The following is a 24,464-nucleotide window of genomic DNA, read 5'->3' as shown; positions in this document are numbered from 1 at the left end:
CCGCTCTCCACACCCGCGGTGTACCACAAGAGTGTGATGTGGATGCCATTTGAAATTCAATCTGGGACGATGCAATCATAGCGTGCTTTGAACGCCTTTTGGGAAACTAACTTTTTTTCAAGGTGGAATAAGAAGAAATGGCAGCTCAGCAAAATAAAACCACGCTCCCGAAACTTGTGCACCTTTCAAGAACGCTTTCACAACCACACCAACGGGTTTTTTTTCCAACACTAAGTAAAAACTTTGTCACCCGGAACCTTTCGAAAGTGTCCAGTAAAGTTTTGCACGGAAAACCGGAAGAAAGTGCAGGTCATCTGTAGCTATCTACAGTCAGTGCCGGCGCCTTGTGGCAATGACGTTTGTTCTGCAGGAAGGAGTTCGAGAGCAGCTATACTGTATTTTGTTGGGAATTTTCATCTTTGTAGGGGAAATGACTCTAATGTTGGCCTATGGATCTAAGATTGGGTCCATCGGTAAAAATCTGCTATTTATCAATTTTATCTAGATGAACGCGTCATTGGGACGGTACTAATGAATATTTTTGGTCGCTATTGAAAATTTAGTCGATTGCTAAATTTATGTATGGGCCCAAATTAAGGGCACTTAGGCCGACATTGCATCCATTTCCTCTACTTTATATTTTAATGCACGCAATGGTAGAAACAACTGAAAAATATTGTTAAAACAACACATTTTTGCTGGTTACATCAAAACAAATCATATGGTTGATTTTAATGAGTATATGATTGATTTCAACAACAGCTTGAATTTGATTAAATTTCTTTTTATTGTTGATGTTGGAGTAAACAGACAGATATGGAATTACTTTTGAACCATTATTTAGTTTACCAACTCAAACCATCTCCGGTTGAATTACAATAGCCGATGTTAATTATTTTCTGTAGAAGAAAAATCCTCAGAACGGTTTATCAGAATACAAGTATTTTGCTATCATTCCATAATTTCCACATTGCTTTTCCTGTAATTGCAGTAATGCAATCAACAATTCAGGAATTTATTTCTATAACCATCCGAACCAAACGGATAAAATTCATCCAGAAATTGGTATTTTTTTAAAACGCACCTGTAAAACTGCCATTCATTTAATCACTTCCATTGCATATAGGGTGTCCCAGAATGTCTAAGCACGACTTTGGAACACCACTGCTTGTTTCAGATGATGTTTAAATAGCTGATTATCACGCTGAATAATTGTTTACATTTCGACCAACAGTTTCGTGTATTGCAAGTGTCAGTTCTTTAAATCTTCGTGATAATTAGAAGCAATTCTTTGGAAAAGCGCAAACAGATCGTGCACAAATGGTGTACAATCCCCAACCTTTCTCTGAGTCAATTAGCGAAATTGAAAGGTGTATGTATCGGATCCGTTCGAAACGCGATTCGGAAGAACTTTCCATGACAAGCAAAAATCTGGACGTAAACCGTAATCTGGACCGGAAAATCGTCCAAGCTTTCACTCGCAAGAAAAGTGCTTCGGTTCGAGACGTGACTAAAACAGTGGAATCCTCTAAGACTAACGTCCAGCGGGCCAAGGCAAGCATGGGTCTAAAGACCTATAAGAAGCAGAAGAAGCAAAAGCGGAGTGAAAAACAACCCGCATCCGTCAAACCGAGGGGTCGGAAGTTATCCGACCAATTGCTGTGCAGAAAATCGATGTGCGGAGATTATGGACGATGAATCATATGTTGAATTTGATTACAAAACTCTTCCTGGTGTGATGGCAGAAGTGTTGACGGCGCGGATAAGTCGATTTTCACCGAAAAATTCGGTAAAAAGGCTGTGGTTTGGCAACCCATTTGTGAGTGCGGTATGCTTTCCAAACCGTTTGTGAAAACGGAGACAATGACAACCGATGTTTACGTACGTGAGTGTTTAAACAAACGTCTGCTACCCATGATCCGCAAACACGACGCCTCAGTACTGTTATGGTCGGATTTGGCCTGGTATAAAGCCAACAAGGTCATATTCTTACCCAAGGAGATGAATCCGCCAAACTGTTCCCAGGCCTGCACTTTTTGGGCCCTGACCAAAGCATATTTGCGGAAACATGTAGAGGCAGCGGATTCCGCTACAATGTTTGCGAAAGACTGGGAAAAACTATCCAAAATTGTTGGAAAGGCATCTGAAGCTGATGAGTAGCGTGAGATCCAAAATCCGCTCCTTGGCTTACGACTGATCGGATCTCAGATTTTCTACGTCAAACTGTAAGAGAATACTATAGAGAACATGAATACCGAATTTGCTGTAAACAGAGCTACGTTATCGTTTTTTTTATTCGTGCCTTTTTTTATACAAGGGGAATTTGCTCACAGACACCTGAGAAAGTAACTCAGGGTGTGGGGATGGGAGAATTGCACTCCCGACCCACTAAACTTAACTTGCATGTCCGAACCTATGCAAGTAACTCCTAAAGCAGCCATGGCCTGACAGGAACTGTGTCAGGCACGCGTTGTTGCGCACCCCTCGAACGGTCCTCGTGTCATAAAGGGTGATACGGTCAAAATTTGGTCAATATCAACTTGACGTATTTCTTTCAATTTTGCATTTAAAAAACCTGAACACCCCTCATTTTGAAGGTGTGTGTGTGTAGAATGTTGCTCCTATTTTGATTTTGGAATTCACTCTTCAGTTGTCAAAATGCCGTCCAAGCAAGAAGAGCAGCGTATCAAAATTTTGCTCGCGCATCGCGAAAATCCGAGCTACTCGCACGCAAAGTTGGCAAAATCGCTAAAAGTTGCCAAATCAACCGTTACAAATGTAATTAAAGTGTTTGGGGAACGTTTGTCGACAGCCAGGAAGTCTGGATCGGGGGGAAATCGAAAACCGGAAGCTGCTGAGACGACAAAGAGAGTTGCCGGTAGTTTCAAGCGAAACCCTAACCTCTCTCTCCGAGATGCCGCAAATAAGCTGGGTGTATCGTCTACAACCGTGCATCGAGCCAAAAAACGAGCCGGACTATCGACTTACAAGAAGGTAGTGACTCCAAATCGCGATGATAAACAAAATACGACGGCCAAAGCGCGATCCCGGAGGCTGTACACGACGATGCTGACGAAGTTTGACTGCGTGGTAATGGACGACGAAACCTACGTCAAAGCCGACTACAAGCAGCTTCAGGGACAGGAGTTTTATACGGCAAAAGGAAGGGGAAAGGTAGCAGATGTTTTCAAGCACATGAAACTGTCAAAGTTCGCAAAGAAATATCTGGTTTGGCAAGCCATCTGTACCTGTGGCTTGAAAAGCAGCATTTTCATAGCTTCCGGGACTGTCAACCAAGAAATTTACGTGAAAGAGTGTTTGAATAAACGTCTGCTGCCTTTCCTGAAGAAACACGGTTGTTCCGTACTGTTTTGGCCGGATTTGGCATCTTGCCATTACGGTAAAAAGGCCATGGAGTGGTACGCCGTCAACAACGTGCAGGTGGTTCCCAAGGACAAGAACCCTCCCAACACGCCAGAGCTCCGCCCAATTGAGAAATACTGGGCTATTGTCAAGCGGAACCTAAAGAAGACCAAAAAAACTGCTAAGGGCGAGCAGCAGTTCAAGGCAAACTGGCTTTCTGCGGCGAAGAAGGTGGACAAGGTGGCTGTACAAAATCGGATGGCAGGGGTCAAGCGTAAGGCCCGGCAATTCGGATTTGGAAAAGCGGAAGCCTAACTGAATATTTTTCCTGAATTTTATACTAATTAAGAAATTTAATTTGATTTTTTAAATAAACGATTTCACCGATTTACACGCGTTTTCCCTTGACCAAATTTTGACCGTATCACCCTTTAGCACTCATCATGCTCCTTAATAATGAGACCGATTGGCATCATCGGGATGGTGCGGTATGCACTGGCCACCCTCAAGCACATTAGCCTATGTATACTTTCTAATTTCCGCCTGTGGCAGTCAGTATCCAGTACCGCAGCCCACGCAGGGCCTCCGTATCTGAGGATAGATACTATGACCCCGGCGAGGAGCCTGCGCTTACTGGCACTCACCGCCGAGCTGTTTGACATCATGCGGGATAATGCCCCACAGCCGTAGACACTCTCATGCAGGCGTACTCGACGTGGCAGCCGAAGCGGAGCTTATCATCGAGCATAACCCCCAAGAGTTTCAGAGAGCGCACAGACCTAATTGTGCTCTCGCCAACTGTCAACGTCGCATGCTGCACCGACATGCGATTGTTGACTACGACCACCTCCGTCTTGTGGTGGGCAAGCTCGAGTTTCTTGGATCTCATCCATTCCTCCACAAGCTTAACGGAGTGAGCCGCTGTCAGCTCTACCTCTTCGAGGGATTCCCCGTAGACTACAAGCGTGACATCGTCGTCGGGAATTTTATCCTCAACGCTCCGTCGTACATGACGTTCCATAACACCGGGCCCAGCATGGAGCCTTGTGGCACTCCTGCGGTGACTCTAACGCATTTTTCGCCATCTTCTGTGTCATACTTCAACACACGATTCTGGAAGTAGCTTTCCAGAATCTTGTACAGCCTTCCGGGGATTCGGAGTTGGTGTAGCGAGCGGGTTACCGCCCCCAGCACGCGCTGTTGAACGCGTTCTTCACGTCTAGAGTTATCACCGCGTAGTAACGAATACCCCTTCGTTTCCGATGGACCTCTGCCGTCTGGATGACGTCGCGGATGGCTTCCACCGTAGATCTGCCTTTGCGGAACCCGTACTGGCTGCTTGACGGGCCGTCTACACCTTCGGTGTAAGCCGACATCCTGTTGAGGATGACCCTCTCAAGCAGTTTACCAGTAGTGTCCAGCAAACAGATGGGCCTGTATGCTGATGGGTCCCCAGAGGGTTTTCCTGACTTCGAGAGAAGCACCAGCCTCTGCCGCTTCCACGCATCTGGGAAGACGCCTACCTCCAGACAGGTCTGAAATACAGACCTGAACATGTCTGGATTTTCCGCAACGGCCACCGTCAGAGCCACAACCGGGATCCCATCCGGGCCCGGGGCCTAGTCCACCACCAGCGACTTGGAAATGTCGGTCAGTTCATTGTTAGTCACTCTAGACACTTCTTCCTGTTCCGCGACTGGGATACCCCGCGGCCAGGAGTCAACGTCCCTACGTGGAAACAAGAACTGCACGATCGACGCCAGCATCCCCGGTGATCTCTCCGGGGGTGCTGCCACGCCACAGGTCTTGACCATGACCACTTTGTAGGCATCCCCCCAGAACGACGTCCGCCAGCCTCGAGCGCAGGAGGGACTCCCTCCTCCTACTCGCCTCTCACCTTGCCCCACACTATAGCGAATCGCCTGATGGTCACTGTGGGTGTAACCCTCATCGACCTTCCAGTGTAGGTTGCCCTCCAAACACGGGCTGCAGTACGTCACATCAATGACGGATTCTGCACCATTCCTTCTGTAGATACTGACCGAACCGGTGTTGGCTAGTAGAACGTCCAGTTTGGCCATTGCCTCCAGTAGGATGCATCCTCTATGGTTGGTGTGGTGGCTTCCCCACTCCACCACCCATGCGTTAAAGTTGCCCGCAATGATCACCGGTCTTAGGCCGACAAGTACTGCAGTGAGTCTGTCCACCATCTGCAGGAACTGCTCGATGGACCACTTGGGCGGAGCATAACAGCTACTTAGATATACCTTAGAGAAATAATTATAATAGAGAGCTCATTTCGAAGGAAACTTCGCATCACTGAAACAGCGTCTCTTTCAATTATGACAGCCAACGGGTGAACTAATTCACAGCAAGCGTGCGCATTTTACATGTACGATGAACTACCAGCTGTCAACTTACCAAACAAGGTAATTATTTATTGATACACGCTTCAAGATTGAAAGGCAGGAGTAAACTTGTGAAGATTATACATTCGACGAAAATCAGATATCGAGTGTACATTGGACTACCGGATAGGCGTGCAGCAAAATAAAGCACGAAGCGTGTCTGAAACGGGCACAGTGACGAAGAATTCCAAAATCCGTTCGAAGCTGGTTCAACACCGGAGGAATGACAGTAACGGGATATAATTTGATAATATTAATTTTAGAAATGCAAAAAATGCTTTCCAACGCACTTTTTTCCGTAAAAGCAAAGATCTTTTTGTATCAATAATTACCACATAATTCTCGATGAACATTTTAAATGATCCTATCTGCTTTCATCGATTCTCTTCATCGACTTCAAATACAACAGGGAAAAGTTTTGCAGCTGAGTTATTAGCGAAAGAGGAAGTCGATGAAGAAAATCGATCAATGCAGATAGCACCCTTTGAAATGTTTATCTAGAATTAATAAAAAATGAGGGAAGCATCAAAAATTGAGGTTGTTTTTATTATTGTGGTATAGACTTTTTGTATGGACCTAGATTGATTTTAGAATAGGTCCTATCTCCATTTTTCGATCAAAGAATCGGATAAATTTATTCGGTTTCTACCGCAACCGCGATGGATTTGCAATATTGACTCACGAAATCAAAAGCTCAAACCTTGAACTGTTGATTGCATGCATAAGTATAACAAATCGATCGCTCAGATCGCGGTAGAAAGCGAATAAAGTAAATCGATTATTTGGTCGACAAATGAAGATCGGACCTATTCTAAAATTAATCGAGTTTAACTTCCAGCTGATCAAGTTGTCATCTCGGTTTTCATTGTCAAAGAAAATGCGCCGGTAATTAATATGCGTGCGCACGGTACGAACATAAAATGCACAGGGCAGGAACAAAAAGCTTCACCCGTTTATTAATAGATTGCGCTCATGACAGTGTTGAAATTATTTTATTGGGGAAATGATTAAGTGAGCTCTCTATTATAATTATTTCTCTAAGGATATACCAACAATCAATACGAAACTAATGATTTTAAATTAGCTCACTACTTGACTAGCCTTTTGGTCACAAGCAAACGGTTAACGTACCCCATTCTAGTCGAAATGTTTGTTTTGATTCGCTATGAAAATTTGACAGATAAAATGAGGGGTTAGTGGATTTTCCTATGTTTCGAGGGGTGAATCGATTAGCTTAGGGCCGAAGAGAGTACCAGAGATGAGCCAAAAAGTTGAGCACATTTCTTCGGGACCTTCTAGTCTTAGAGTTACCTCTATGGACATACTCCGTTGACCCTGGCGATCACGAATCTCTCGCTCGAGTTGGACGAGACCACCTCCTGAACAGGGAAGCTCCCCATCGTGCATATCGCTGTCATCCCCAACGCGTCCGTGACCCAATTTCCGTTGCCGGATGGGACCCGGTACGGGTCGAAGATGATTGCGACATCCACTCCCTATTCCACTGCTGATTGCCACAACAGTTGCTGGGCAGCCGCGCAATGGTTTAGGTTCAACTGCGCTACCTCTAACATGGCTGAGCATTGCTCTTAGCCCCCGGGCAGCGCGGGCCACTTGCCATGTGGTTGGTAGGGGATTTCCTTTTCTCCACGCATATTGTGCACTTTGGCGGATTTTGGCAACTTTGCGCCTTATGGCCCTCCGAGCCGCACCGTCTGCACAGCTTGCTTCTATCGGTGTTCTTTCAGTCACGAGCCAAATGGCCCTGAAGCACCTGAAGCAAGCCGTAACCGGTCGGGGAATGCTCACGGGGCAAACCGACCAACCCACTCGCACCCTCCCTGTGGCAGCCGCCTTTCTGACATCAGCTGCCGAGAGCTTGACGGTAGCCACCTGGGTGGAGAACAGTCCCTTCCTCAGGGTAATCGCTATTGGTGGTACCTAGATTTGGCACTGCTCCCTGAGCGCCGTGACTAGTTCGGTCGCCTCTGTCACCTCGTCCAAGTCCTTAACCTTAACGAGCCTAGCGACTTCACCTGCACCCCATTACCAATGACCTCCTTTGCCAGTTTCTGGTAAGCCGGTCCCTGGTCTTTAGCATCACGCTTAAGCACCAGGAGCATCTCGCCAGTACGAGTGCGCCTGATTGCTCCTCACGTTGCTGCCCATCTCGACGCGTCCGTCTTGATGATGAGAGCTTCGCCCTTCGTCTTGTTCTTGTTCCGGGCAGTGCTGCTCTTAGGGGTAGTTTTTTTAGGGGGTTTCGGGGGCCCTTGTTACCGCCCTGCTTGGAGCCGCAACTTTTCTCAATAGCTCTGTTTCCTACTTCAGACCTCTTCTGCGGCTCGCCCACTGCTGCATTGGACTGGTCAACCACTGCCACGCACTCTACCTGGACAGAGACTTTCCATCTCTTAGGGCGTGCCGCACCCTTGACTGGCGAGGGCCGGTCGCGCTTCTGCCCATGCGTCACGGCAAAGTGGAGGGCCTCGCTGGCCATCGTGCTGTTGCCTGCGAAGTTGAAGGCGTCTTGCCCTCTCGGCGACTTCTAGTCGCTTTTTAAGCCGCTCGTGGTCGTCCTGGGCCTCGTTCACAGTTGCGTGGAGCTGTCGCAAGGCCTGCTTGAGGTCCTTCGCGATATTGTTCCGCGTGCTCGTGAACTCGATGATGGCTGTCCCGCTATAGCCAGCATCCTAGAGAGGGCCCCAAAGCCACTCATGACTTTTATTAACCTGGGCCTTAGCTCCGCGTCTTGCAGAGATTTCGGCCGCTTGGTGTCCTTGTTCGGATCACTGGTTGAGGGAGATCTCGTAAGACCACCCTTCGCGAATGGGTTCGCGGTCGCCTCCTTGGCGACTCGATCTCTGGGTTGGTTTTTTGACTGGTTTTCTGACTATTGGGTCCCCCTTAGACCGCTATCCTAACCGTGCAACTGGAATAGTCGCTGTTTGATCCCCATGGGTGCCTATGCAAGCAGTGAGGTCCATGGCGACGGTTGACATAGGCCTTCATGGGGCGCTACGTTCAGCGACGGATCGCGTAAGACGGGAATAATTCATTCGAACCTATTCCCACCGCAGTTTCCCAACTGGGTGGCATGGTAGGAACATATTCTAAGGCCTGCCAGGGTTTTATGGGACGGAGACGGACAAGACATTAGCTCAAACGTCGTTTCGGTCGGTTCTATTCGACGGTACTAAGAGAATGAAATACCTAGGCCACCAGCCCGTAGCATGGTTTGTATAAACGGGTTTCCGCTCGACTTAGTCCTACATTAGGGCCAGTGTGTCAGTACACATACTTGTGATCTTACTGACATCGATCGCAAGGCGCCGTCTGGCGCATCCTCTCGTTTGTTGTTCGTTTAGCCGACTGGGTCAGTACCGCAGCACTGATGATCCATCGTTTCCAGGGTGCACCACGAGGAGGTGAACAACTCCATACCCCGAGCATTCTGGGATACCCTATAGTTATTTTTTGTTTATTATAGAGCTATCAGCTAATTTGAGCCTCCTACAATTCTAAACCTTGATAACCCAAATAACAATTTTCACAATGTAAACGCTTTACTCATTTCATTTATACAGTCTCAAGCTGTATTCAAACGTTATACGATATGAGGAAACCTTTACTCAACCTCTATACTAGCAAATCTGGCGAACTTAGTCAGCTACTTATGGCTGTTGGAACGGTCGGGAGAAGCTCTTATTGCATATCCATTAACGCTTCTATACAGCTGTTATCCTGCTGTTAAGTTGTGTGTGAACTTGAAAGGCGCTTATTCAACCTTTTCCCGGTTATCCAATAATCACTACACAGCTTTCTCTTGAAGCCGAGTTAAATACTGTTTACGCTTTTTTATGAAGGAATTTATTGAGTTTATTTTGCTGTGAATCAAATTAATCGAAATTAGTTACAAATCATCACCAAATTATTTACCCTGCACCGGAACCTAGAATCGAACTCGAGACGACCTCATTGGCAAACCTTGACACTACCAACTGTGCTACGCCAACACTTTGAACTTATGTAAACAAATCAACATTCGCTTCTACAACAAAATCGCTGAGTAGAGGCTTTATAATAGTACACATGAATCAATTTTCTCGACTAGTTATAAAAGAGCAGAGTAAAAGCTGTAAAACTTCACACGTCTAAAAATAAACCTAGTTGACTGTGAAAATGCTTTCGAATTTGCTCTAACACAGTTTATAAGCTGAGTACAGGTTGTTTAGTTGTTGAAAAAGCACTTTTGATGTTAATGTTATTCAGCAAGAGTGGTTGGTTGTGTAGAAGCCATCAAATGAGTAATATATTCACTTTGTAAGCTTTGTTTTGCAGCTACAAGTTGAAAGTTGGGTAGTTTGTGTATAGAAGTGACATTAGCGTTTATTGGCTGATTTTATTCAGTGCGACTGACAAATTGAATAATGGTTGTGAGAAAGTTGAGTAAACGCTAACCAAAACTATTATGCTAGCTTTTTCTAGTAGCTGTATCTGCAGCTTCTTTTCAGCTACTTTACAGCACAACGCTGGAAAAGTTGGCTTACAAAGCTGAAAATGTTAGTTGGGAAATAACCACCATCACTAAGGCCATCACAATTCACGGCAGTATCTAACAAATTATGTGATAAACCTCGACAATAACTCACGATGTTTACTGAAAACCAATTGCAATTTCAATTGCCAAAAAAAAAACATGACATTCTATTCAATGCCTAACAAATTAAAAAAATATTATTGCATTAATAGGTTCTGTAGGGTGTTTTCCCACTGACAGATCGTTTCGCTGAGCTGTCTTTCCGGTATCATGTGAAGTAATGAATCCTTTGGTAATTGAAAACTTTGAGAAGCTGCTCGACCGAAATTCTCAAACAAGACTCATGACTTTGTACTATGAGTACATGACGCTGGAGGTTGGTCCTTCTTCATTAATCTCCAAGCATGATTGCTTTCAAGCCTTCTATAGTTCCTTTGTAAATTTTGATCGGACCATGATGCAAGAAATCCAGATCACAATCGGTCGATGGTTGTTCCCTTATTTTTTGCAATCAAGTAACGGGTGTTCAATAAAAAATGGGAATTTTTTCAGTCATATAGCGAATAAATTTTTTTTAACGAATTCAGTATTTTTTATTAAAAACATAATGTTTATTCTTCAAAACAACGTCAATGAATATTGGAGAAGGGGCCCTGGTCAGCCGTACGACGCAACTTAGTCGCGATTGTCTCACAAGAGCGCTGGACGGCACTGAAGTCATTCTCATATTCTATTGAGCACCCGCTACCACCATGTAAGTAACGATAAAAGTTTTTTCCAACCATAAAGGCTTTCACTGGATTTCAACTTCTAATCACCATGTTTCAAAAAATAGTCCATTAGGGTGTACGCTCAATTTTGAGATACACTGTATATCTTTTAAGAAAGATTCGTTTTTTTCCGTTCGGTATACCTGTAATATTGTACTGGTTGTTAGTGGAAAGTGCAGTTCGTTGCGATAATCATCTAATTAGAGCATATTTTGTGTTGTGAAAACAGTGAAAAAGTGATCCAAACAGACATATTGTCTAGCATTGGGCGATCTTGAGATTCCAATTCCTCTTTGCGTATTAGAGCATCTCCACCGCTGTTTCTAAATCACTTTTGGAAACTGAGTCAGCATGACTTTCGCTAGTGACCAATGCGCTAAACCAGTTAAAGGCGATGAAGAATCCGTCTCCTGCATGGCTTTTTTGCGACAGGACAGTTTGTTCTCTGTTTTGTGCGTGCGTTCGCTCTCATAGTTTTCGGCTGCAATTGCCGGATTATCGCTGGCGCTCTACCTCCCGGACGTTTATACGTGTGTGATTGGTAGTTTTCTCGCTTTCCGGGAAGTTTTAGAATAGAGAAAGAAAACGTGATTCAACATGTTTGCAAGCATCAGAAGAGATGTCGCGATCTGCGTTGTTTGATTTTCTCCCGGACCAGAAATTAGTGGCATCGCGAGTGATAATTTTTAATTTCAGTTTATTTACGTGCTGCAAGGTGCGTGAAAGAGCTCGGCACATTCGGTGTTGATGTTGGCTCGCTTATAACTTTTTTGGTTGTGTTTTCCAAAGAAATTGATCGAAATTGTACCAAAAGTGCTTCTGAACGTGTTTCGCAGTTGGGGGTGGTGAAATTCGTGAATTCGCGGCTTATGGTCAGTGAAAATTCCGTGTCACAAAATTGCTCACCGAGTTCCCTTTTTTTTGCCGTTTGACGACGACGGGTTTGCGAGAGAAAAATAAGCATCGGGAATTTTCTCCCGGATGTATTGATTTGGTGAGTACGTTCCAGTTGGAGATTGTTCTTATACATATCTCGATTGCATTTTCGAGGGGACGTTCGGAGAGCTTTAAGATTTAGGCGTTGTTGCATTTGCGGGCAGATGAGTTGGTCACCGGTAAGGGCCAGCAAGTGCTGCCAGCAGATAAATCAAGAGGTATTCGAAACAAAATTGATAATAAATGTCCATTCAAATCGATTTAATACAGTTGAACAAATTTCAAAACTATATACGTGCCAGATTTGGAAATAATATTTTTTGAATCTGGAAGTGTGTTTATGATACCATTATCCATTTGATAAAGGTAGAGTGAACATGCGGGGCTTATTGTAAGTAAAAGTGACCTCGGAGTGGTCGTGAATTACCAGGCATTCTGAAATGGGTCACTGGAGCTGCAATAGAGCTAACACCTTCTAACTCCCGGACTAAACCTGCTTTAATTTAAGGGTAATAAAAAGCAGTTTTCTTCCATAATAACACTGCCGGACAGTGGGGGTTAGATTGTACACACACACACACACACATAAAAAGCAGTTTTCTTCCATAATAACACTGCCGGACAGTGGGGGTTAGATTGTACACACACACACACACACATAAAGGCTTTCACTGGATTTGGTGTATTTAATCAATTTCATAGCTCCTCCTAAAAACTGCAAAAACCATGCTCCGTATACGTTGCGGAATTCGCAGCCATATTTTACGCAGTAGAGCGAATTGCCTCACTACCTTCTGACCATTATATCAGCTTTTACGGATAGTCTGATGAAAATGATCCGTCATCCAGCCAAAACTCCACTAACATTTCCCAGATTAATCCCAAGAAGGAAAAGGTCCACCCTATTGTGATATCCACTTACGATTTCCATGCTCTTTGCACAAAACTTTTGAACTCCTGAACCATCCGTGCCAAACAGTGGTGGCTCAAGAGCGAACATTTGCATCCGTGTCGGACAGTAACATAAAAATCGTGGACTCAGAGGTGGTAAATGTCATCAAAATGTCGGTACGACGTGAACACTGAGAAATGTTTACTCAATTATGAGTACCGTGTATGCTCAATTCGTGGGTACCGTTTACTCGGTGCATGAGTATCCCGGTTTTGCGAAATTGAACGACATTCTAGCCATTATTCACTCCATTTTCAGCGGTCCCAGCGGTTTCGACTGGAAATATACGTATTCGAAATTGGATCCTGGTTTTGATTCAAAATCTATGCTCGTGCTCGTATATCTGTAGTTTCTAGATTGCCAATGATTTCCACCATAAAAGAGCTAATCAGAAAGCATTGTTGACAAATCCATCATTGTGCTTCGTGTTGACTCCGCGAAATAGTCATCGAATTTCAAAGTATCGCGCTAAACATTGCACGTTTTCAATCAATCGATTTATACCTGGAAAGGCATGCAGGTTGTGTTCGGCGTTTGGATGCTTTTGATGTCGCTCTCTATGTACCTTTTCAAAAAAATCAGCTCAATAGTCAGACAATGCCATTTGATATTCGATGATCAATGAATTTTGCCATCCACTCTGGATACGTCGGTCGTGTGAGCAATAGTGCAATCATGTTAAGTGGGAGGTGCTTGATTTTGGAAAACAAAAATCTACAATCATGTCAACCAGCTCCATATTTGCCAGTTTGATTCATAACCTAAACACATATATTGTGCAGGAAACAATACAGGTTGATGAAGGTTTAGGAATCACCCCAAAAGGATTAAAATTTGTGTGGAGAAACTGTGTCTCGAACAGTGGTCAACAAGACTGCCCCTGCACAAGAGCTTTAAATGTGTAAATTAGTCAAAATTGGCTACACGGTCCAAAATCATTAACTAGCTAATCATCTTTTCAAGATGGTATACTTTAAGATAAAACATTTTTTTATTGTCTTACTATTCTCTTCCATTTTCCGAATGAATCATCTAAACCGGGCTTAGCAAAGCTCAAACCAAGCACAAAAAGAGCTTTCGAATACATCGTCAATCAACAGTGGGCTTAATTGCCGGAACCTGTCGGAAACTACAACTGCTGTCCGGTAAAGGCTGTACTATTCAAGTGTGCTATGTTAACGATCTTTTGCTACTGGTTTCCGTAATCTTCCCACGAACTATCCGCAGGAGAAGAGATTAGCAATTGTTCGTCCCCCTTTGTGAAATTGATTGTCAGTAGATCGATTCTAGTGGGTACTGGTTGGTTCTTTGTAATAAAGCACTAACTACCACCGTTCATTTCCGTGACGCGAGCAAAATGGATCTGCATATTTGAATCGAATGTGTTCACAGTTGATGAGAATCTCCTGGCCTCAAGCAGTTAACCATAGCATGTGAAGCTCATGAGATTTTATTTATGCTGCATGTGGACTCTTACCGTGTGGACTCTATGGGTGCTTGCATTCAAAAGTTATTTATCTAATGGCATCGCCATTGGACGGACGGGCATCGTTTTACTTTTTCTCGGTGCTTGAGGCGAGCCGCACCTCACAGTGAGAACAGTGGCGATAAAGCGAGAGCACAATATGTTACCAACACCTGAGGGTTAATAATGAAAATGAAATAGGTACCTACCTACCTACCTACCTACTCCTGCCTCGAGTATATTACTGTAGATGTATGTATGCTTCTGCGGTTGGGACATGGTCCGTTATTTAATTAAAAAGGAAGTATATTACCGAGCCATTCATACAGAAAATATATTCTTCCGTGTGTTGCACTTGTGAATAGCGAGTAAAAAGTGCAGAAACCCGAAACGTGCCCTTACGGGGGTACACCTCCGGGGGACAGCAATCCACGTCCATCGCAGAACGACGACGCTGCTGGTTAGCCGGGCAGATCTAGTCGAGTAGGACTTACCTTCTACTTACAAGGGGGTTTCCGTTCCGGTCCAATCCAGCGATATGATATGGTTGATACAGGTTAGCCACAGCTGCCAACTTTTCACGGGTGGAAAATTGCACACGACACTGGTGGTTTGCAAGAGGCAGTGAGCGTCCTGTTGCTTGACAGAGGAAGTGGAGTTTCCTGCCGGAAAGTTACTCACTCACTGTTACATGGTCGTGGTACGGACGAATGAATGGTGATGATGATTGCATCAGTGATAAGTACATTTTTAGCTTATTTTACTCTCGGACATGTGTGGTTTGCTTCAAATGATCAGTATCAAATTTGACTTTTCTCTTAACGTTTGGTTCTGCTAAATGAAAGATATTAGCGAAATTAGTTGAACGGGGCTTAAAACGCTGTTTTTCTAATTTGAGGATGTTCTAAATGTTGAAAAGTATGTTTGGCTGTACCTCATCATTAATTGCTGTTATCTCTGCAAATTAGTGGTGTTTGTGTATTTCAAAACATTAAATGTATTTATCTCCCTTTTTAAGGATGTTTGGATGTTTAGAATCTTTATGCGCATTTATTTCCGTAAATAAGGCCTATGTTTCGGTATTCCAAATTTTTAAATGCACTCAACTCTTCCACGCCAAATGACGAATCGGATAAACTCGACTTTCTCCGATTTGTATAAACTTTGCATAATTGTGTGTCATGGGCAATCATTCATATTTTTGTAAATTTTTTGGCCATTTTTAATGTGGATTTTTTTTCTTTTCTTTTCTTTTTCATTTCTTTCAAAATGGCATATTTGTCATTTTCCAGTAAATAGCACGAAAACGTCACTTCTGATCGAAATGATACAGCCAATCCATAGCAAAAAGATATAGTTGTTCTCAGAATTTCGTAACAGTTGGTAGTTTTGTTTCTAATCGAAAAATATTAGATGCGTTTTTTTTAATTTTCTTATTAGGGTGACAATTTCCATGTTAGGGTGGTCCAAACAATTGTCGATTTTTTCCAATTTTTTTTTGAAATCATAACTTTTGAACCACTGGGCCGCTTTGAATGATCAAAATATCAAATAAAATGTTATTAAAAACTCGTTTCAGAAAAAATACAATTTTTAAATTGAAGTTTTGTATTGAAGAACTTTGATTGTATTTGTTTTTTTTTTATGATTTCCATGGTTTGTAGACAATGGGCATAACACGTTTTTACATTTTTCTTTGAAAATTTAGGCTTTTCTTCACAAAATCTAAAAAAAATCAGCAATGTATTTTTCTTCGTTTTTGAGTTACGGTCTTTTGAAATTATCATATTTAGAAATTGCGGGTTGTCAAAGATCCCCTAATTTAAATTTCAATTTTAAACTAAATTAGATAATTACAACCAGAATCAAAATGCTGTACCTTGGTTTTGTTTGACAAGTTGATAAAAAAATGCTTATGAAAAAAAAACAACTTCTGAAGAAATGAATTACAAATTAGGTGTAACCAAGGCAATGAATTGAATTTTTGGTAGTTCAGCTATCACAACTACCATTTTTCTTGAGCCAAAAAGTTGAACAAAAACTTGAGTAAATATTTTTAAATATTTTCAAAAATATTGAGATGATCATGTTGGGCTATGGATCTAAGATTGGGCCCATTGCTAAAAATCTGCTATTTATCAATTTTATCTAGATGAACGCGTCATTGGACTGTACTAATGGATATTTTTGGTAGCTATTGAACATTTAGTCGATTGCTGAATTTACAGTCAGGAATCCTTATTGCCGGGGTAACGGGGGCGTGAATAAGGAACCGCGAATAAGGATACCCACAGTAGGGTGTTTCATTTTGAAAAAAGTGATGAATTTTTGATAGGCCACCCTCCAGTTCGATTCATAGCCCCAAAATATGAACCTGTGCAAAAAATGGTAAAGATTGATGAAGGTTTAGAGGTCGCGCCAATGATTTGGATTTTGTATGGAGATTTTGGTGAATTAGTATGGGAAATTATTGATTTTCGTTTACATTGCTCTAACTTTGGTTGTAGTTGTCCAAACGTTGAAAAAAAAAAATATGTGGTTGTCATGACAATGATCAACAAGCCTGTTGTTGTTGCGATGAAATTGGCGTTGTTGCCTTGTACATATTCATCTGTCAATTTACCCTATTTTGCCATTTTTTCACATTTTTATAATTCTTGATACGCTGCAAAACTGAGCGTAGCAACTGTAGGCTTTTTGTTTATTGCCATAGCAATAACATACTAAATTTTTTCGACATTTGGACAAGTAGAAGCAAAGTTATAGCGATATAAGCGATTTTTTAAATTCTTCCATAGTAATTCCCATACAAATTTCAAATCATTGGCGCGACCTCTAAACCTTCATCAATCTTTACCAATTTTTGCACAGGTTCATATTTTGGGGCTATGAATCGAACTGGAGGGTGGCCCATCAGAAATTCATCACTTTTTTCAGAATGAAGCACCCTAACCCACAGCTTATGGGATTTTCACTAATGGGGGCTGTAGTGGATTATCTCATTTGTTTCAATACATAAAGCTATACTGTCTTGGACAAAGTTGCTGTACTGGGTTAGACCAACAAGCCTGTGCCATTGGATTCGGGTTTAATTGAGAACTACGCCGCTAGATGCGCTTCACTTTTATGTTACTTATGACGGGCGCTATAATATATGGATCATATTTCCAACATAGAATATTTCGTGATCCTGACCATATAGAAAGTTACTGTCTTGAGCAAAGTTGTTCAGGTGACCAAGTCCTTTCGGAAGGTGGCCATATTAGTTCAGAACTCTCTCACTACGCAGCGCTAGTATGCATGTGCAATTCCTATATAAACTGTATCTCGAGAGCCTGGCCATATAGAAAGTTGCTGTTTTCAGCAAAGTTGGGCAGGTGATCAAGTCCTTTTGGATGGTGGCCATATTAGTTCAGAACTCTCTCACTACGCAGCGCTAGTGTGCATGTGCAATTCCTATATAAACTGTATCTCGAGAGCCTGGCCATATAGAAAGTTGCTGTTTTCAGCAAAGTTGTGCAGGTGAGCAAGTCCTTTCGGATGATGGTCATATTATTTCAGAACCCTCACACTACGCGGCGCTAGTGTGCAAGTGAATTTCCTGTATAAGCTGTATCTCGAGAACCTGGCCATATAGAAGGTTACTGTCTTGAGAAAAGTTGTTCAGGTCACTAAGTCCTTTCGGATGATGGTCATATTATTTCAGAACCCTCACTCTACGCGGCGCTAGTGTGCACATGAACTTTCTTAATATGTTATGACTCCAAAGCTTGTCCATATAAGATGTTGCTGTGAAATGTGAGAACAGGAACCGGAAAAAGGATGATGTGTAGAGGCCGGAAATCGATGTCAGATGCCATTTTGGAATCCAAGATGGCGGTCATCGGTTCAAGAAAAACTGTCAAATACCGTACAATATGGATATTTTTGGAAAGGGGACATCGATTTCTCTTGAATAGCGGCAACTCAGTATAAATGTCAACGAAACTAGTATAAAAGCATGTTTCACAAAACATATGCACCAACAAAAGATTGCTGTCTCACTCATTCCTTCGTCATTCATAGCTTGCAGTAACTAAAACGTTGTTTTGGTGCTCCATTTAAATGCAACGGGAATCAATGAGACATTTCCAGGTCTGTTTTATTTGAGCACCGTAGAAAAAAATGTAAACAGGTTAAACCACCGTCAATTAAAAGTTATTTTTCAAGCTGAAGAAAATGCCTTTGAAGAAGTGCTTTAACCCATCTTGCTGCAATATCTCAAGAACAGCTGGACTCTCTTTTCACTCATTAGCCAAACGGTAGTAGGAATTTCGCAAAAATATGAAATTATAATTAATACTCACTGTTCAACCTTTAAAAATTGATATGCCCGGAAGTGCAAGAGTGCTGGATGCTGACGATAAATTCAAGCATGAAATTGACTGAAAAAGAAAAAGAGTCAATATTTATTTGTTCGGAGTCAAAAGGGAAGTAGAATATTTTCGTAGTGCACAAAATCTCCATCAACATAAGAACTGTTACAGTGGGTCTTTAGTTAGCACGGTGTAAATATCTACGCATTATTTTATTCACTTCCTTTTGACACTACAGTTATTACAATTTTTATTTTCATGACTTATAAATATTTTTAAGCTATCTGGTACGTACCACATAATAATACTATTGCGAAATCGGGAAACATATTTAACCATACACAGATGATGTGCCATATTTTAACCTACAATGGGGTTATGAAGTTAATTGTAAATACCAGAAAGCTTCATACAGTCGTAAACAAAACTATAATTATATTCACCGAGAATGTCCCACCGTAGGAACCATAATAACTTGCTAACAAGTAACCGCATATGAAGGTAACAAAATATGTGTACAATGGTATATTAATATACACAATATTGCAAAGTTTTTCATTTGACTGCGGTTAAACGCTTAAAGGAATCCCTTAAATATTGTATTGTGCAAAGGTAAGAATAATTAATAACTTTGACCATCTTTTCGTTAATACGGAAATTTTACTCCGCGCAAATACTGCTTTAACATTAATTATACCAGTTTTAAGAGGAACGACATATCAATCAGAAACATTTTATATTTTGTTTACGAATTTCAAGTGACAGATCGATGTCCAACTATACCAGTTATACAACCTTTATCAGCAATAGAAGGGGTCAGGTTTTGATAAATTTTTATTTAGAAGTTCCACATATGTTATGTGTCTGAGGTCAAGCTTCCAACCATTAAATAACCACTTGTTGCCTCTCTCATAGGTCACAAAACATAGTAAGAGAGAGCGCTGGCAGTGTTGAAACTAATCATACGACCTATCAAAGCATATGAGACTTCAAAAATAAGATCATTTTTTATTGCATTGTTCTGGGTATTCCCGGAGAAGTGACCAGAATTTGACTTGAGTCAAAACTCATCATGGGAATCATATAACCACATGGAAAAATTGACAACAAGATGATTAGTGATCATATTTTGTGTGTTTAGAATTACAATGACAACAACCATACATGTTCCGGGTGCTGTCGTAGAATATCACAGCTCTTTACAATATTATACACATCTAACATTCAAAAATATGATATTGATCTTCCAGAACTACATTGACCATTATCGGGCAGATAATTTATTATCTTAAATTAGAACAAAATCTAATTTTAGCCATGAAAAAATAAAAATATGAAAATCATTAGCGACTGGACCTCATTGGGTGTGAAGTATTTAGGGCTGCGTTTATCAATACATGGGTCGCGACCCACCGATGGGTCATGGGACAACCAAACAAATAGAAGCATTGACATTTTGTTAAACTAATTGAAGCATCTTAACGGAATTTTAAATTCTTGAAAATTATGGCATTTCACAAAAGTAATTTGTGTTTTGGTATGTTCAGGGCTGTTCTATTGCCGGGATATTTTGGCGTTTTGAGGCAATTTCATGATGATTCTGACATTTTAAAGTAAGGTTGAAAGTTCTAGGCTTTTGTGATATGTTTGGGCCATTTATTGGACCATTTTAACGTTTAAAATTATGTATTATGAGAGCTGTCGATTCGTTTTCAAGATTATTTAAAACTTGGCAGCGATTGTGAGTTCATTTTTGGATATTTTGATATTTTCAAGATTATATTATGGAATCTCAGGATGCTTTAAAAAGCCATTCCAGTGATTTATTACATATTTTTTGGTGTTTTGGCCATGGATTTTGTGGTGATTTATAACCATTTTGGTTTTACCGCATTTGTATTCAATATAGATGGGTCACGAGCTTATGGAATTTCACAAAGTGGGTCGCTGATTTGGAGTACATGTCGCTAATTTGGGTCTAATAAGCAGCTATGGTTAGTAATTTTAATCATATATCAACTAATTCATTGACCAGCAGACGAAATTCGTGTAAGCTTATTCATTTCGAACAATAGATCATGAAAAGCAATTACAAAACTTTCCATTATCACATGAAAATATTTCAGGAAAATGGATGTAATATTGGCCTACTGTTCCCATCCTAGGCCTATAAATTGATGCTTTTACGACCACTCGAAAAAGTCCTTGATATTAGATTGCTAGAATAAGCCGGCGTAAGTGGTGTAGTGGTCAGCGTGACTGCTTTCTCATCTTAATTGGTCCAGCCGAGGTCGGTGGGATTTTTCTGAGGCATAAAAATATCCTTTGGAAGGGAAGTAAAGCCATTGGTCCCGGCCCATGTGTGTTGAATTGAATGGGTGCGATATCCTACGCAGGTGTGGAAGTTGCCTTGCTGCACATTCGATTGCCGTCAATGGATTGCCACTAGATTGCGGAACAGAGACCGACGTTAAATAAAGGAATGAAGAATAAGATTGCTGGTTGTTTTTTTTTTTTCAAAACAGCTACACCAAAAAAGCCATGCAAATATTTTTTGTTCAATGATCTCTCATTTTACATTCAATTTTCGATCTCCAAAGGTTATTTGAATGGTATGAGGTATAGCATAAGTGTTCTACTACTACTTTTATTTCAAAATTTGGCCAACCCAATTCTGAGAAAATCAGTCACGATTCTTCAGAGTAAATTTTGAAAAATATTGTAACTTTAGGTGAACTTTAAGCACACAAAATTTGAAAAATTTATTGAACAATTTGCTTACGGGGGAAGTTCCATTCAATACCTTTCAAATGATCTAAAGAGAACGAAAATTGGACGTAACATGACAGAGATATGAATATAACAAATTTGTCCTGTTTTTTGGGGGGTGTCCTTAAACTTAAGATCGGGAGTGTAGGACCTATTCTTAAATTAATCGAAATTAATTTCTAGATAAACATATGTTAATAGGTCAGCTGCAAACGCTTTCCCTGTTCTATTTGACGTTCTGGATGGTAGATATTATCCTCCTTAATCAAACTATGTTGCAAAAATAGCGCGACATATATTTGCATAGCGGTGGTTATCAAAAGAGAAATTCTAAATAAATCGATCAATGCAGATTAGGTTGCTTCATTTTTAAATAAGAGATGAATTTGTGATAGGCTACCCTTCAGTTCGATTCGTAGCCCCAAAATATAATCCTGTGCAAAAATTGGCAAAGATTTATGAAGGTTTTGAGGTCGGGGTAATTTTGACGATTGTTACAAAACTGAGGGTTTGGATGCATTTTAACAACATGAAAACTAAGTATTGTTGAATTTAAAATTTAACGATCCCTCGCTATGATCTCAAAATTTAGCAAAAGATACCTCCCTATAGAGGTAAAATTTTCTTTTGGGGATAATCCTCAAAAATTACTTTTCCGTTTTCTTTTCAGGTGCGTACCAGGCTTAAATAGGTGTTGGCGATTTAAGCGTTCGCCCTCGCTTTTTTCGACCAAAGGTTTTTGGCCCGATAACTATGGCTTTTTAGGTCGTAATTAATTGATCCTGACTCCTCATGTAGCGGTATTAGCCGGAATTTGTTGCGAACTCTTTTCACTTCACTGTAAAACGGCAAAAGTTCTTAAACTCGTTTCTTATTCAGTAAAAGAGAACCTTCTATTTGGAGACGAACCAACCCAGGGCTGAAAGTTTTCTTAATAAAGATATATATATATATATATATATATTTATATATACAGGGTGCGTGACGAATTTTTGCAGTAAATGGCATATTTGAGAAAAAATACACCAGTTAGTTATTCTAGCAATGAATTTTGTGCGATTTATTTTCTTTCGCAACATATGGAAGTTGTAAGTAAATTTATTCATAAAAATTGCCTTCCCTTTCGACGACTGTAGTTAGACGCTTCCGAAAACTGCAGTATGCCCGTTTTAAAATGTTTGGATCCATAGATGTCATCACTGCCTTGATTTTAGCTTTTAGCGACTTAAGTGTGGTGTGAGGGGTTCTATTGGTATCCCGTTGGACGACGCCCTATACAAAATAATCCAACGGATTGATATCGGGACTGCTTGGGGGCCAAATTTCTTCCTCCCAAATTTACGAAATATTTTCCGTAAGCCATTTCTGTGCTTTATTAGCAGTATGAGCAGGTGCTCCGTCTTATCACTTTACCCAAGCCTTTTTTAATATTATACACTGTTCTTTCAGACACATTTACCGACCGAATTATTTCTTTCATGCATACTCCGGCGCGCAACAAAGCGACAACGGCTGACAGATTGCTCTCTTGTTTCGACATCTTTACGTTTACTCAACATTGTTTGTTTAAATCTTACACCTAACAGTATAAGCTATCCAGTGCTGCCAAATATATCTAAATCATGATGCACAAGCATGAGAAATTACTATTTGAAATTTACTGCAAAAATTCGTCATGCACCCTGTATATATATATACCTTTGATCAAAACCCATTTCTACCCATACCGTCACACTTTTCTACCACCTTTTTGTCCACGTCCTTCATCCTTACTCCTTCCCGTTACGTGTTCTGTGTTCTGTGTTCTGTGTTGTTTGTGTGATTGGGCTACAATGGATTGTTGCTACGATGTAATTGTCCTGTGCGAAACGTGGCTCGAATATCGAACGCTTTCCAGCCAAGTCTTTGGACCTGACTAAGAGGTCTTTCGTTGATATTGAATTCTTACAACAACCGTAAATCTACTGGTGGAGGTGTCCTTGTAGCTGTCCGTGGCGGGTTGGAGGCAAAGGCGATCAAGAAAGATTCATGGAACTATATGGAGCAGGTTTGGACAGCCATCAATCTGGGTGATCGCACACTATTTCTATGCGCTCTGTACATTCCACCTGATCGAGTCCGGGACAATGAACTTATCGATACTCAGTTTTCACAGTTATCGAAAGTGCCAGTCCAGTTGATGAGATATTCATTTTGGGTGACTTCAATCTGCCAGGCGTTTCGTGGAGTCCATCTCAAGCGGATTCCTGTATCCAGATTCTGATAGCTCTACATTTCGCGCTGGAGCTATTAGCCTTCTCAACAACTACAGCGCAGCAACGCTTTCTCAAATTAACCATATAGTTAACGAAAGTGATCGTAGTTTGGATCTCTGCGTCATGAGAACACAGGACAGGGCTCCATTAATTTCCTCGGCTCCTTGTGCACTAACTAAGCTAGTTCCACATCACCCTCCTCTAATTATCACTGTTGAGGACAAACTCGTGCGTGATTTCGACGATTATCCTGCTACGGTTTCTTATGACTTCCGTAAAGCTGACCACCGTATTCCCAAGTAGCTTTGCAAGTTTTATCGTGGTTTTATAGCATTCTATAAGTCTAAATAATGGTCTTCAGAACTATTACATTTTATCTTAAATTTTTCAAGTATTTCAATGTTTCGGTTATGGTTCAATGTTGGAGCAAGTATTTTTCCTGGAATGTAATAAATTATGAAAATAAAAATGTGGGGTCCAAAACAAGCCGTTATATATTTTGAAGTACCAACCCAGTATAGTCCACAAAGACGCCATGCATGTAGTGGGATAAAACAATTGCCAAAAAATACGTTAATTTTTTTCAGTAACTTCCATGATTTGAAATTCTTAACTGTCACGTACGAGCGAAATGAACCAATGAGTTCATTA

The sequence above is a fragment of the Ochlerotatus camptorhynchus genome, unplaced genomic scaffold (genome assembly GCF_037179485.1).
Source record: "Ochlerotatus camptorhynchus isolate MF236.1 unplaced genomic scaffold, CSIRO-AGI_Acam_v1.1 ptg000033l, whole genome shotgun sequence".
NCBI classification, from domain to species: Eukaryota; Metazoa; Arthropoda; class Insecta; order Diptera; family Culicidae; genus Ochlerotatus; species Ochlerotatus camptorhynchus.
Note: the sequence above shows the minus strand (reverse complement) of the source record.